Source organism: Rhipicephalus sanguineus, chromosome 2 (genome assembly GCF_013339695.2).
Source record: "Rhipicephalus sanguineus isolate Rsan-2018 chromosome 2, BIME_Rsan_1.4, whole genome shotgun sequence".
NCBI classification, from domain to species: Eukaryota; Metazoa; Arthropoda; class Arachnida; order Ixodida; family Ixodidae; genus Rhipicephalus; species Rhipicephalus sanguineus.
The window spans coordinates 60544712-60561136 of NC_051177.1; the positions used below are offsets into that span (position 1 = coordinate 60544712).

Consider the following 16425-nt stretch of genomic DNA (forward strand, 5'->3'; position numbering starts at 1 on the left):
GCAAAACTGGATGCAAAAGGCCACCAGTTTTGCCTAATGAAATGGTAAAGCTTTTCATTCCAAGCTTTACCGCAGCCTGAGCCTGACCTGATTCGGGAAGCTGCATCTAAAATGAATAAACAAATAAAAAATACAAGTAATCCTGACATTGGAAAAATTAGAGATGAGGTTCAGCCCTTAGGGTTGGAAAGAGGGGAGGTGCATTGGAAACTGGGGCCACGTGCCCCTACTGCCTCCGACCCCCATCTCTTTTGGTGCCCCTAACAGCTGCCGTTGTCATGAGATTTGTTTTGGGCATTGAACAAAAGTTATGCATTGACTAGAGTTTTCCACGCAAAAGTGCATAAGGTCTCTGCTTTTCATTTTCAGAAAACAAAAAGTGTGCGTAAACACCCTCATACGTGCACTCACACAGAACAGATAAGAACAGGCTTCACACGTCTGCCTGCTGTATGTCGTATTACATTTATAGCTCCGGGCTGTTGTAGCTAGTGCCCTGCCAAGGCTATCAATAAACATTGGATGAGCCCACTTCCCGTCTAACACAACCATAGGGTGGTGGTTCATGAAGGTTTATCGCAGCCCCCTCCCTACTAAGTGAATGTATGGGGCAGACTTTGCCCCCACCCCAACCCCCCGTTTGCACGCCTATGTTCCAGTGTACAGCAGCAGAGCAAACAAAACTAACCTATCACAACGTACCATAGCTCTCCTGTGTTCATCATAGGAGCTAACAAAACAAACATGTATAGATTATACGAGACAGTACAGCATCTGTATGTTACTGATACAGCGACTTCAATTTATACATTCTCTAGCACATGCGATTTTGTTGCGATGTGTCTTTTCCGACCGTACTGACAGTCTCTAACTGTGAATGGCATTTGCGCAGAACTGACGAGACGAGCGCGTCTGACAATAAACTTTCAGTTGATAGTCTGTGCTCGTCTCGTCGTTTATTTCTATCGTGTACTGTGTTTTTTTGCACGAATGCCATTCGCAATGGAATACCAATTCGCCCAATGCTCTGTTCTCTAACTGTGTCTGACATCCCTGAGGTAATGGTCGCTGAGAACCCATTGGTTGTGATAGTGATAGGAGGTTGAATGAGGCGAGGAACGGACGTTACATTCTGCAGCCTTGAAATGAGCACGGCTCCGCTAAAGTTGCACGAATGTTGTGAACTATCCCTCTTCACCAGTTCAGCATACCACCCATATCCCCTTTTCTTGAAACAGCTCCCCATGTTCCCTGTATTCCCGCAAGACAATCGAACTGCCGTTTCAAAAGCGCGCGGGCTTCTATTGTTGAACTCTGACATGCCGAAAACCTGTTGTTCTCTTCCCTCTACGTGAGAAACAAAGCGGCGGTATTGTTCCGAGTGTCACCATTTATTCAAATTTACGATTTCAAAATCACTGCTTCTCCGAAGACTGAAGACATGCGCCAAAGCGGCATTGTTATCGGTATCATTGTTTAAATTCAAAGATGGCAGACAGCTCGGGCTGTGAATCTGGAATCGGCAGTCGGGCTATGTAGTGAGGGGGTCATGGCATGTATATCAGACGGAGGGGAATGTTTTACCTGAGTGTTTCCGTGCCATTGACTGCTAGCTAGTTTACGAAGGTGCTTGCTAGCCAACAAAGAAGCACACGCCTAGGTGCTAAAAGTGATAAAATTGGCGTTGGGTAGACGGGAAGGGACTTCCGCAAGGCGCAATATTGGAAAAAAAGAGGAAGCACTTCGCCTTTTTGCTCGCAGCTAGTTACTTGTCCCAATAGCCTTATTACGGAGTGGCATATTTTGTTGTGCAATCAATTACATATATATTTTAATGTGCACTGCACCGTTTTTGACACTAGCCGGTGTTGCTTTTGCAGTGCTGTCTTGGGTTGCGTTGACGTGATGCTGATGGACTGCGTTTGTATTTCAGGTTGATCTCCCACGACCAATCAAAGGAATGCACCTGCGACATCATGACATTTTTATTGTGCAGTTTTATGTGACATTATTGGCATCGTGGAAGGCAGTACCGAAACTCCTTACCGATTCGGAACGCGAGAATCCCACTGACGTAGACAACGCGCAACTGGTGCGGTTTTAAAGTTTCGCGTTGACAAAATGTGTGCATACACTTGTCTGTGCCTTTGCCGTGATGCCTGCCCAGTGGTATGTGAACTTTGACTTAAGGCGACTTGATCGTTGATCAGTGGTGGGCCGCTTCGCTCACATTCTGAACGACGTCACTAAAGCATTTGCTCTTAAGTACTATGTGTTCGAGTGTGTGCCAAGAAAGCATTTTAGTATTTTAGACCCGCACGTTTATAACAAACTGTATATTACCGTCCTATGCCGTCAAACAACCTGCATTGTCACAGATTGCCTAATTTCTAGTGTACGATTACATGAATGTTATAAAAAAGCACTGTGTAGAAGCTACTAGTCAAGTGTTATTGTGCGTGCTGAAGTAGGAACGGTATGATTGTGCATACTTAGTTGCCCTCTGACCGCACATTAGACAAACAGTGCAGGTATACATGTGACTGCGTGAGAAGTGTTGAATGCACTGTGTGTTCAGTTTATATTTGTTGCAGTGATCAACACAGTGAATTAGATTTCAGTTTAATTGTGATCAACTTAACCCCAGCACAACTAAGAGCGGTAAGTTAGCTGTGGATGTCAGTCCCAATCTATCATTGAAGTGTAGATTGTACCTATGTTGACCTTGTTTATTATAATATTGTATGCAACTAAAGTGCAGTGCCAATTCCTACCACAACGTTAGGAGTTGATCTCAGTAAACCTTTTGTCCTTAGCCACTAGATTTATGTGATGGCAAACGCCTGCTTTTTGGCCAATACTATCTGCTACATGGAGTAACAAGTGGCCTTTCTTTATTTATTAGTCTACAAAATAGAATTCATTTCCATAAAAAAATAATCTTATATGAAGGTTTATTTTTGAATGTTGCCTTTCTCAAGTGGTTTATTCTAATTTGCATTATGCAACTCTGAATGCGCTACAGGGACGTTGTGGCCTGCATTTTATGAATATTGTGCGCATACATTACCAAGCAACTTGTGCTGGTTCATCATAACTGGTAAATAATTGGGAGACTGGGTTCCATCTGTGTACTTGAGAAGGTTCAGCCAGGGGCGGATCCAGGCGCTTGCTTTGGGGGGGGGCGGTTGGTTGTTGGGGGGGGGGGGAGAGGGGGGCGTTGCCCAACTTTAAAACTTCACGTTAGTAACCAAATGCTCATTATTTTTGTTCTCAGTTGCATTGCTCAGTGCCATTTCATTATCTAAAATTTCGCATATTTCCGCTAAACATTGGGGAACACGTATCAGTGTTGTTGGTAAGAGGAGGGTGAAAGAGGGAAGGGCAGGCCACCTGCTCGATAAATGAGTATTCCCACAACGGCGAGCTCTAGTATTCCTTGAACGTAGTTTCGGAGTAAGCCTCCCTTTATTACCCCGCCCCCTCCTCCCCACTGCCTTTTTTTCTGGCCGGTCGTGTTGCCAGAAAATGCCCTTTCTATCTCCGCAGCCTAAGGACGGTCAAACGGAGCTTTCGGAGTCGCGCTCGATTATACCCCGTGCACGTGCTCTCGGAGGCTTGCTCGGTACTTCGGCGAATATAATTCACAGCACCACTGCCTGCCTTCCTTCTTTTTTTTTTTTTTTGGACCAGCCGCTGAAGGTTGACTAAAAGGTAACTTGTTCTGCACACTTTGTGGGACCACGGCCGGGCTAGACTGCACGTGCGCGCTCAAGCGCGCACGTGCAGTCTAGCCCGGCCGTGGTGGGACGAAAGATGCCAGTTTGAATGACACAGAACAGACTCCTGTCTCTGAGAAAAAGATGGGAGAATTTGAAGACCCCTCGCTTTGCTGAAGAGCTGATGGCCCTGGGAGTGGGGAGGAAACTTTAGCTCGCTTCCATAAAGGCAGCAGTTGCTTTAGCAAAATAGTTGAGGCTTGTGCTCGTCGGTGCCTATTTGAAAGATGCAGGACGCAGAAGAAATCTTTTCTAGAAAGCCTGTTTTGCTCTTAACAAAAGCGCTGGGCTGTGTGAGGGGTGCTTCCCTAGTCTCGGATTGGGATGGACACAGCGACCACCTGAAAAAATTCTACGTTCTGAAAAATGGCCTTCGGTGAGGTGAAAAGCGGGGGGGGGGGGGTTGGGTTGGCTTATAGCTTTGGGGGGGGGGCGATCGCCCAATCGCCCCCCCCCTGGATCCGCCACTGGGTTCAGCATGTTTAGTACATTATGGTGTATGCATTTTAGCAAATATTAGCATGGTGAAAACGTAAAATGTAGCTGAAGCATGTCTTGATGTATCATTTGCAAGAAAATAGCACTGTGTAAATTTGGTATGTGTCTTGTCATGTGTTGACGGCATTTTCTCTAGCAAAGGCTGCTGGCTAATTCCAGGTTTGTCAGTATGTTACTAGTATTTTCTTGTGTTTAAATCTTGCGTGAGGCTGTTCAAATAGTCTCTTGAAAGTTATGTCCCCAGAGTTTCTCATCTTAGCTTGTGGCATTTGCAGCGCTATCTCATTTGCATTGCTAAAATACCCATTTACAGTGCTCACAAATTGAAACACAACATCAAAAAATTTAGTACAATGACTGGTATGCGCTATTGTTCGAGATAGCCGCATTATGTTACTACGAGTCTGGCTGCTGAATGTAATGTTGGCTTTCGTGTAAGTGTTTGGGTTGAAATTACGTCAATGCGAGATGAACTGGGGAAGACGGTGGAAACAAAACTACGTGCATCACTTAGTCTTAAATTATCACATTTCAGTCTATGAACACTGTATCCAATTTAACTGCAGATTAAACCACACCAGGTGGTAAAAATTAATCCAGAATTCTTATATACAGTATGCCTGATAATTGTATCCTAGTTTTGGCATGCAAATCTACAGAATTTATGTAATTTTTATAAATTTATAAGTTATGTGCCAATTGGTAATTGTCATGAGTAGTGGAAAAAAAAGCTATTGCCTCTATTTCTTGATTTCTGAGGATAGCAAATGTGTGCCTTTTTTAACTAAACACCAAGCTTTTGGCTGCACCCACTGTAATGCAGTTGCTACTGACACTTTGTTAACTGTGGTATGAAATTCCGGGATGCTTGACGGCATTTTTTTTTTTTTTTGGTGCATCGACAGCATGTGTGTGTCGCTTGACAACAATTGAGTGGAAAATGCTTGATGCTAGTGTGTATTAGCTTTTCCTCTAAAGGAGCAGCGAATGTAAAAAGGAAAGGAGGCTGTCTCCCATGCACTCTTACGTGCATTTAATTCAAGTGAGCTTGCTGAAGGGAAGTCGTACATTTCTATAGATGTTGTGTGGTAATACGTGCATTTCATACTCAAATCACTGAAACCTTATGTTTTTTCGATCAACTACTTGTACCGTATGTGCGTTTCTTTTGCGCAGCTGGAGTTGCACCTAATGCCTTGTTTCCCGCTGCCGTGCCGCTGGTAGACTTCTCGGTGGACCGTCAGCGGCGCCGGCGTCCCTGCATGAACCAGGAGGGCCGGTACCAGTGCTCTTTTTGTCATTACCGCACCGACTACCAGACCAACTTGATAGCGCACCAGCGGACGCACACGGGGGAGAGGCCATTCCGCTGCAACTTCTGTGCCAAGGGTTTTGCCCAGAAGAGCAACCTGAAATCTCACATGAAGAGGCACATGACCGACGCCGTTGCCCGGTGAATTTGCCGACTCCGTGCTGGTTGGCTCTTGTGGGCACACCACTGAACACGCAGCTACGTCGAAAACTATAATTCCTTGCGCTTAGTACTAGTTGTGCTGCTTTGTCATCTTAAGCAGTGTCGTTTTCTCATTAAAAGGCACTGCTTTTACATTGCCATCCCTGGATGCATAGGTGCACGTAGTTCAAGCGTCTGCACGTAAAAGTTAATTGCGCAGAAAATGTGTCGAAGTGATAAAGGAAAGAAAGACGTGTGTTGAAAAATCGAGCAGGGTGAGTGGTCGCATTGGAGCTGGCCAGCGATTGTAGTTTATTCAACAGTCCTTCATGTCTCGACTTTCCAGCCAGAACATTTTCTCTTCTGGGAGCAGCTGAGATGTAACCAGTTGTGGCAAAATTTGCTGTTATAAATTGACAAAGCTTGTTCATCATAACAAATTTATTTTTTTCCCTGAACTTAAGTTACAGCATTCCGATGTTTAGTCTTTTTGGCGCACAAGGTGCACAGCGGAACTGACCACACCTGGCATTATGCACATTCTTTTAGCTGTGCTTGCCTGTCACTGTAATATTTGAAAGTGTAGTTAGCATTTTTGCAGGTGGGAGAGCAGTTTAACGTGAATGAGGTTATCAATCTTTATCAAAACATTTGTCATTCCTGCCTTTCTGTAAATAAATTCTCTCTCTCTCCTAATGAAGGATCAATATTCAGCATTTAATGCCAGATTTAAGTTGCAGTAGCTTGAAATGCTAACTAAATCCACACTGTTAAGAGTGATCTAGAAGAGAAACTTCGGCTAGTTGATGGTTCATCATTGTGAAGGAAAAACAGCGCTAAAAACGGAAGACGTCTAAGGAAGACACGACACAGGCGCTGTGTTAAGAGTGAATATTCCAGTAAATAGGGACCGCTGATCGAAAGTAAAAACTTTCTTTCGTGATGGAATGACAAATTTTAAATTAATGCAGTATTAAAGTTCAGATAAGCATTTCTGTAAATCCTTAAGAACGCACAAACACGGACAGAAGAGAGGCACGACACACCTGCGCTTCTTGTGTCTAGTCATGCCTCTCTTCTGTCTGTGTCTCAGTCGCACAACTTTGTGCATTCTTATGGCTAAACAACGGGCCCAAATCGAACCTTAGTGTGAATCCTTAGTTTTAGTGTTGCTACAATAGTATTTGCAAATTTGAGAGTAGTCTCACTAAATTTTAAAGAATACCACGTGGAAGCACTGCTGTGGTTGTACAATCGTATGCAAAAAATAAACATTTGTGGCATTCACTGATCGCAAATCCTATTTTTTAGGTTACATTATTCAAAGACGTAATTGTTGCTAGGTAAAGATGTCAAACAACCAAACTTGAGGATGCTTGATTCCTCCAACAATAACTCAGTGAAATGAACATTACTTGTTTCCAAATGTATTTTTCTCAGTGGTGTTATATGATCAAAAAAGTTGCCTGAGCCTATGGAAACTTTGAACCGTACTGCTCAAGAACAAATCCTTGTAAGCATGAGAAATCTTGCCGAGATAGGCTTTGAAAAGACGAGCGATGCATGAATTTCTAGCCCCAGTGCTCATAATGAATGTATGTAATGCATAAAAATACCGGTTATGTTAATTTGTGTCGATAAAAAGTAGCCGTGCTACTGAAAATGGAATATGCCTGGTTCATGATACCTAGTTATTTTGAAGCACCTTGCATCATTTGTAAATATTCCAAGTCAGCTTTCACTCTTTAATCAGTTTCCATGTGTGAATTGTGCACATCTGGCATTGATGCTAAATTTAATTGCAGTGCCATTAAATCATGTTGTTTGCTTGGCATGGGTATTGATACAGCAGACTTCACTTATTGAAGGCACGTAAAGGTGTCTTGTTTATCGAAAGTTTAGTTCAAGTGAAGAACACAAAATCGACAGTTTTATTCGAAAAGCATTCGAGTGTGTTGATAACGCTATAGCGGAAAAAAAAAACAATCTAATATCACAGCTTTTCTTTTTTGCACAATGTTGTGTTTGGGCACAAATTCCTGATAAATCTAAGCAGCCTTCACATTCAGAACAATACTTTCGACTTTTATTTCCTCCTGTTTCCTTCTGGTCCAAAAAAGAAATGCTTGCTGAAACGGTTGTGTTTACGTATTTGTCATTGGAATCGTAGTTTTTGTCACGAACTGCGCCGATAATATGTTCAAGTTTCTAGGTATCGTTCGAGGTCTTGTTCCTCGTGACGTGAACGTAGCGGTAGTGCCGGCTTTATCTGCAGAATCCTACCTGCTCTACAAGTAGGATCTTCTTTTTATTGGTGATCATTACTGGTCTATCAATTTTGTCATGATGGAACTGCCATTTCAACGTCAGAAATGTTTTAGTATTTGCATCGGGTAAACTTCCCGCAATAGCCAGATGGAATGTGTTTCCTTTATTATTGATAGTATATCACCGTTCCACCAATTTGTCTTGCTTTTCTTGTTCCTTACACCACTGAGGTACGTCGTAGTTACGATTAAATTTCTATCTGACTGGATTTGTCAAAAAGACTGGTTCTATTTGACCAAAGTTTGGCCTGTTCACAATAAAGATACCACCGTTCCATTTTTGTGCCATTTTCATATTAGGGATTTTTTATCCAAAGTTCTCATTTGCATCTTTCACTAGCTGTCGCGGTTTCAGATGTACACTTGTATTTTCTGCAGCTTTAATGTTTGGTCGGGAATTGGCAAACGGGAGGTAGTTTCAACAACTCAAAAACTAGGAATGTTCGACCAAATGATCCTGCTATGATATATGCAATCGTAACATATTTATAGTTATACCCGTGTTGTATATTGTGAGTAATGTATTTTTTTTTCCTGTTTGTATTTATTCTGGCATATAAGCGCTATGTGTGTATTTCGAACAATTAAGGTGCGTTTGCTGGCACACGTTGAACGTTTTGTCGGAAAATGTGACATTTACGAGTTGCAGGTCAGTGTCGTTGGTGCTTGAATTTTTTTTTTGTCTGCTCAACGATTTCATTGATCTAAATTTGTGAACAAGGAATGTTGTGTTTCGTTTGCTAACAGTGTTCTTTCCTTGTTGCCTTCTGATTTTTTTTTTCAGTTTCGTTTCGTCATTTTCGCTTTACACCTGTGAGGAAAAACGTAGTAATAAGTGCATGCAGCAACCCAACAGGGGCTGTGCCATGGGGTGAGGGGAGGGGTAGCGGAGGGTAGCCGCTCCCCCGAATTTCGAACCAGCTTCCCCGGTGAAAATACCTTGCTCTGCCCCGACAACGTAATAAAGCCAAGGCTCGACTTCATTGCCCGTTGGCTTCATTGCGCTTCAATTGACTATAAGCCTTGCCTCTCGGCTCCCTCAATTCTTTCTGCTTAGAGCATAGATGAATGTGTTAAGATACTTTACAAAGTCACTGTGTGAACGTTAATCCTATGATGTTTCTATGTTTGTTTTTTTAAGTGTTTTGTACTTCTTTCACTACAATAACCTATAATGTATCTCGTTGCTAAAGTGTGACACAGGTCTAAATTCTCATAGTTTTCTTGGTGTCCACATTGCGTTATCTGAGATGTGGCAGCCTGTGGCAGTCACATTTTGCTTTTGATTGGAAAGAACACTGCGGATTCTGTGATCACAATGTGTTTGTCGTAACAGGTTGTGTGAAGGTTCTATGAATTTTCCAGCGTGCATGGTGTTTACATACGTCAATTTTTTTGCGTAGGGTTTAAAAAGACATGGTAGGTTTTCCTTGCAGAACTTCTCATTCATTTTGTTGACGAAAATACTTGCTTTAATCTTCTTAAGCTTTCCTTTCAAATACTGTGGGTGCTACTAATGTCAGTCTGATGTAGGCCTACATTTACAGCATATATTTATTGTGGAAGAAATGTATGCAAAACTGTGATATGGAGTCTTTGCATGCATTCAAGTGAAATGTAAATCTGTTTGAATTATTATACTTCTAAGTGGTCACGAGAAGGTGTCACTGAAATCTCTTGACATTACAGCAGGTGTAGTTAAAGGGATACTGAACAAAAATTGAAAAAAGTGGCGAAAACATCAAGATTTCACTTGGAAGACGTGACTGCTTCGATAAACAGAGTTTATTTCCTATATTTTTGAACAGGTGGCTGTATTTTTGGTGGATTGTCAGTGCGCGGTAGCTGCACGCGAGTGCAATCCATTGCTTCACATTTACCCAGGCGCATGCAGGGTGCACGTGTTCCTGTCCTCTCCTTCCCTTTCTCCACCTTTCATCCCACTCTCCCCCTTCCACAAAAACGTTGATGCTGTACCCCAGCCGGGAACATTGTTCGCTGCCACTGCTGTTTGTAGTGGTTCTGGGAACGGTAGTGGTATATAGTGGGAGCTGAGCAGGTTGAGAGACGCAGGCAACGACTGGCATTGTTGGCATGCCCGTTTCCGGTGTATGAAACGTCACCTTCTCTATTTCACAGCGCGGCCGCTAGACGCGGCAGTTTGTGAAAAATGTATCAAATTCCTTATTTTCCTCTAGTTTCTGCCTGAAATGAAGGTTGTGTCTATCGATTTCAGCACGTGATCTTTCAGCTTGGCTGAAAATCTTGGCAGCAAAAATTTTGTTCAGCATCCAGTGGGAATCTCGAGGTGACCTCACCACCTGTCCTTCATATTTGCATCGGCAAATACATCCCTTGTTTGTCAACAAGCCTCTGTTAATGACAAGAATGACCTAGTTGCAGCTTTAGAAGCACAGCACGACAGCCTTGGCTAACTTAGTGAGTTATACTTCTAGGGTCTCTTTGATAATCTCCTTGTTTATGACTGACCAATGCATTGAGCTGTCTGTTGTGGTTAACTGTCTTCTCATATATGTCACAATGGGATGCCTCAAAGAGTGTGATTGTGTGCAGTTATTTTGTGTGTAATCTCATTCCTGCTGAAAGATATGTCTAGCTCAACTTTGCAAACATATTGTGTGCATGCTGTTCTTGACAGCACTTGAGTGCATTTTCGCTGAATGCAACAACACATTGTTGATTCTACGAAATGTCTTGCAACTTTTTGTACAGCTTGAAAAATATACAGAACATTTAAACGTCTCGTCCTTGTCTGTTTTGTACTATTGCGCTTGAAAGCTGCACATTTCGTATAAGGTAACAGAGGATACTAGCTTGCAAAATTGCAGAAAGTCTTCAAACTAGCTCTTATTGATTAGCAGCCATAACATGCAGCAAGGCACGTTTATTTGAGCCATGCCACACAAGATATCACTATGTATGTGGCTGTTCACGGCTCTGTCGCTGTATCTAAATGATGCATTATTGTTGAATTGTATGCATACCAGTTAAAATTATTGGCTGTGGTGAAACTGGTGGATGTACAAGATGCGTGTGTTTTTATCAAAAGAACGATTTTAAGACGTGCTATCAAAAGAACGATTTTAAGACATGCTTACTGTTCAAAGACTGATACATAACTGAAAAAACAACTTGCAGCGGGGGACTCTAAGGAGAAGCACCTCATAAATTATGTGCTATTTGTTAACTTCTCTGATTGTTACCGGATTTCATTTAAAAGGCCTTGTGTAGACAAGCTGCAGAGTAAGATTCAAAGAAATATTAAAATGATGCCATCACAGGTACATACGTAGAGCACACACACACACATTGAGTTAGGTGAACACCTAGGGCAAGTTTTGAAGAGCTACTTGGTCAAAATTGTTGTTCGGCCATCTGCAAAAAAACAAAACAGTAATATGGTAGCCCGCTTGTTGCCTACTATGTGTGCTACCGCAGCCCTTCCTTTATAAACATGCACTTATTCTCATTTCTCATATTTCCATTTCTTCCTGATTTAGCTGCATTATTTGTGTTTTGATTAATTGTGTGTGCTTAAAAGTGCGGGAAAGAAAAAGAGAAGTCATTATTAATGATGTAAAAATTTATGAATTCACTGAAAAGAAATAGGTATTGGTACTGTCTCAAGGGACTTTTGCGTTGCGAGCATGCTTGGTCAGAGTGAAGCACTGAATTTGCTAGGTTGAGGTGCGTAGCTCACGTAGTTCTTACGTGCGCTCATAATTGTTATGCTTAGTGGAGGTGCGTCTATTTTTTTATGATTCTTATCATTGTGGCAAAGATTGTGATCTTTCAGCTTGATAGGACATCGTGTGACATTGCCGGCAGAGTGACATTGAAGGACGGCCTTGTACAGAGAGCCCCCTTTGTGAAAGGACCATGAAAAAATATGGTAAGTGGAACTTTAGGACTTATAACTCTTGAGTGTGCAGAATGTTATTTGAGTCTTGCCTGCTGTGTTTCATTGGTGCGACCCATTGGAGGAAATTGTCTTCGTACAGATGACGTAGATGTGGCAACATTTTCACAGTTTTTTGTGATGTGTGTGTGATAATCGCCTATACGATAAAGCTCTGTAAACTTTGACAACAAATAGAGTATTTTGTTATTCAGCTTGAGACCTGGTATTATACAAACAATATTTAAATTGTGAAATATATGGGCAAATAGTGTTTCACTTATTTGCACTGATCTGCCAGCAATTGAAAAGTGAATTTGAAATAGTGGTGCTGACCCATTGTCACAAAAGGGCCGATAGGAAGCTTGTATATTGTGGGGCATGTGGTCAACAGTCTTGTGGTAGTTGAAACCTGTTAACTCATGGCCTTATTTCTTAAAGAACCAAATGACCGCATGAAGCCAACAAGCACTTGTGCCAATAAAAGTACACTGTTCATACAATCATTCTGCATACAGTTAAGTTCGCGATTATCCTTCCATGTATCAAGGATACGGGAGTCATCGTACATGCTTACAGCGCAAGGCTAAACACAGTTAGAGGCAAGAAGTGCTTCGTGTTGTTTCTTGTTTAAATGAGTAAACTGTAGTCTAATATAGTTAAAATTGATTATCATCGTGCTTTCCTTGGCATCACTATTTGCCGTCTTGTACAGTTGCCAGCCGTGACATCAGACATCTAGCATACCAACCATCTCTACAATGCGACTGGCTGCTCCTCATTTCTCAGCCTGTGATGAATTGGTAAAAGGTCTGAGTGGGCTCCAGTGCACAGTGGGGGTTCACGTGTATCTTTTCCTCATGGCACGACCTTTGTATGGCTCCCTCGAGCTTGTGACACGCTGCCTACACCAGAGCTGAGTGTGTGGACGGTAGTACCAGCAAGCGAACATCATGCGGCCTGTGCCAAGAGGTACCACGTTAGGTCAGTGTCACCTTTGCCGAGAAGGCCGAACATTGGATCCCATACTGGGTGGGCCCTATTCTGGTCGCTGTCACATTGATTTGGGAACGATGCCGTGATCTCCTGCTTTGCTGCTGGTATTTCACGTGTGACTACAAACTTCATTCTGAGGCTGAACTGTGCGATGCAGGCAAGCAGGTACCACGTACAGTAATCTAAACTGATTGTATTGTAGTTTTAATATCCCAAAAACATGCAAGTTATGAGGTATGATACTCTGGCTTAAATTCAGCTACCTTGGTTTCTGTGATGTGTTCACAAAGCATCAAGTGTTTTTCTTCTTCCCAGTCTGTTCCTTTTGGAATATAATCACCGTGGCTAGGAATCAGATATGTACAATTTCATTATCTGTTGGTCTAAAGATGCAGATTTCAGATAGTTTCGAGTTCTTAAATCAGCATTCTGCTTTCAACATCAGCTAAAATTTAGCTTCTTTATCACCTAATCGTCAACAGATTTCATTCAAGTTTATTCAGGCATTGTCTGATATGAGAATTTCTGCATCTAACATGTATTTTAATATCGAAAATTGTGTTGACCCCAAGCCTAAGGATTCTTTAGCTATAACTCTCCAAGACGGTGTCTCCCATGCCCAAAGTGCCAATTTGGGGCATAAAACCAAAGTCCCATCAAATAACTTGTGTACACACTAATATTTTCATTTGATGACAGTGTTTGCAATAGCGCACATGTGCAGTAAGTGTGCTACTATATTTCAGGTCAGGAGAAAATGCAGCAGACGCAGCTAGGGAAGTGAACGAACACTGACTGTGACCTGATAACCTTAACCTGTGCCACTGGACATGCTGTATATCAGGACATCTCGCGTGTTTTCGTAAGCGTGATTACTTGCACTTTTCACCTGTTTCATTTCTTATCATAAGATAGGCAGCTTCTTGTGTTGCTGTCGTACAAAGGAGCAACCTTTTCTTCCTAGTTCAAGGACTGATGTGTGTTTGCAGTAATCAGAAACTGTAACCTACTGTAATTGTGGTGATGTGCTACATTCACACTTTCGAATCCAGATGTCAGGTCTCATTTTATTGTTGGCTCACATCGCAAATTTCCTGCTATATACTGTTAAAAAAGAACCACCCATAAACCGTTATGGGTCGCGACAGCTGTATTTTTAAAAGTTAATATTTATAATGTGTACTATAGTGATTGAAAGAAACACGAACGATGTGGCATCTACATTCTCTGCTGTTTCACATTTATTTTCAAGCGGTTGTTGCCTAGATAGTAATAAAAAGCCAATGAGTCATCCATGGTACAACCAAGAACCACTCTAACATCATTTTATTGCCACCAAGGTCAGAGCACGATGAGAACAGTGCACCGCACTGTTCGCATTTCTTTCAATCCCCCCTGTACCTTATCAGATATGCAGACTCCTGCGCCTTGTTAGAAAATATGCACTAAAGTATCATGCCGCTTGGTAGCGATAATAAATCTATACCATACTGTATAATATTTTCACGGCTAAACTGTCACCAGCCAAAGTTTAAAATAGTCCTGAGAAGTGCGACCATGTAAACAGTTTCAGTGACACTTCCTTGATCAACACCAAGATAAACCTGACAAAGTGTCTTCTCCTCGAGTCATGGCATAATCAAGACACTCCTGGCAACATCAGCCACTTGTTTGGGCTGCTGTCACTGTGTAAACCCACGGCCATTGCAGCGTGATGGAGAGGAGGAACCAGCAGCAAAATGAAAAATACTCTGCTTCTTTGAACACTTCACTCATCGCCTGAGAAAGGGACCGAACTGGTCCAAAAACGACAGGGCAACCTTAAATTTTGGCTGGCGTCAGTGTCGCCTGAAGAATCTTCTATCCAGCCAGACATATTTTTGTCAAGAATGTTCACATTTACTATTTCATATGTATACCACTTGTCTGCCGTATGTTAAGCATAGTGTGTGTAACATATCTGTGGCCGCATGCAAGTTGTGGCCATTTGTGATGTTTGGCAATGCGAAATCTGCCCACTTTGTGAAGAGTGTATGAACTAATGTTGACATTACTGCAGCTAATTATTCGCTATGCAGTAGAACTCTCGTGGCATCTCTGACACTCCTGACATTTGTCAGCCAAACAGTTCTCTTTTTTTTTCTTTTTCTTTAAGAATGGCTGCCTTGTAGCATAGTAAGAAAATAAAAAACTTGTTCTTGCACTGAAGTACATACCAGTAGAAGTTTCATCTCGCACTTTGAAGTTCAGTAAGGCTGAAAGTCCTATTTTTTTTAAACACAAACACACAGCATGTGCTTTATTTTTAAGCATGTAAGAAGCATTGCTTGCTGGTCGTTTCTTGGCAATTTATCAGTGTTACCATCAACAATGTGTTATATTAATGTTCTATTAATTTTCTATTAATGTTCTGTTAATTTTACCATCAATATTGTGTTCTACAGTGAAATGGCAACAGTCATCATTTAAATACCTTATCATTGCCAGGCTGGCAGGCAATGCTGTATAACCCAGTTGTATTGTTAGCTTTCAGGAGCACTTTTGTAGGCTGAAGATGCTTGACTTCTGCAATTTGTAATTCTGTCCGAATAAACTGTTTTCAGCGATAAAGACCAAAAGCTTGCTGCCGTTTGTTTTTGTACAGGCATTAGTACTATACATTTCTCATACACGGTTGGCACAAGCATCTCACGTTTTAAATGAGGAGACGGCTGGACACTTTCAGAACAGTACACATGCATGTGTGTTATGTGGTACACACTGACTTCCAGTGTATTTACATTGAAAGCACGAACAGGGACCAAGTAGTTTAATTACTGTAGATATGCGAGCCTAGGCTGACCTCAATTCTAGGCTAACCTCCAGATTTGGAAAGTCTCGAAACATTAAAAAAGCTTTCTTTAAATGCAAGTTGACCATGACAATAGTAAAATGACCGCAGGCTCTAAAAAGCGAATGATGTTTGTTGCCTATTTCCAACTCCAGTAGTAACTACACCACTTGCTCGTATCCAGCATCTCACCAGAAGTGAACTTTGAAGGACCAATACTGTGCCTGCTCTGTATGTATTTGTCGTAGTTAAAATAGTGTACCTGTAGAGTATTCTCTAGTATTGTGTGGTGGTAATTTGAGTGGTGGTTGCCCTGTCTCAGCAGGGCAGCCATTACAAACCATTGTGGCAGGTCCGATCGCACTTTAGCACATTAGTGAATCTATGAGCAGTTAATTAGTCTAAAATTTGGAGAAGGCAGTTATGAAGATTTTCAGTGTAACATGACGTGTCCACTGAACCAAGATGCAGGTGCAAGAAAACTTCATGCAAAATAAACATTGTAACACATTTAATGGCATATTAAATAAATGTTTTGGCTGCTTGAGTCCACACATGTCATCTACACCAAACTACGGAGAGAGTCACTCTCACTGCCGTGCACGAGTTCGTCGTGTCCATGA

General features: G+C 41.9%; 1 long non-coding RNA gene across 1 annotated transcript; it reads left to right on the top strand.

Moving 5' to 3' along the window:
* Positions 1-7440: 7440 nt before the first annotated feature.
* On the top strand, positions 7441-16349 carry LOC119383085 (uncharacterized). The gene is made up of 2 exons (XR_005181608.2): positions 7441-11970; positions 13719-16349. It is a non-coding gene; the product is annotated as an uncharacterized LOC119383085 (long non-coding RNA).
* The last annotated feature ends 76 nt before the right edge of the window (positions 16350-16425 follow it).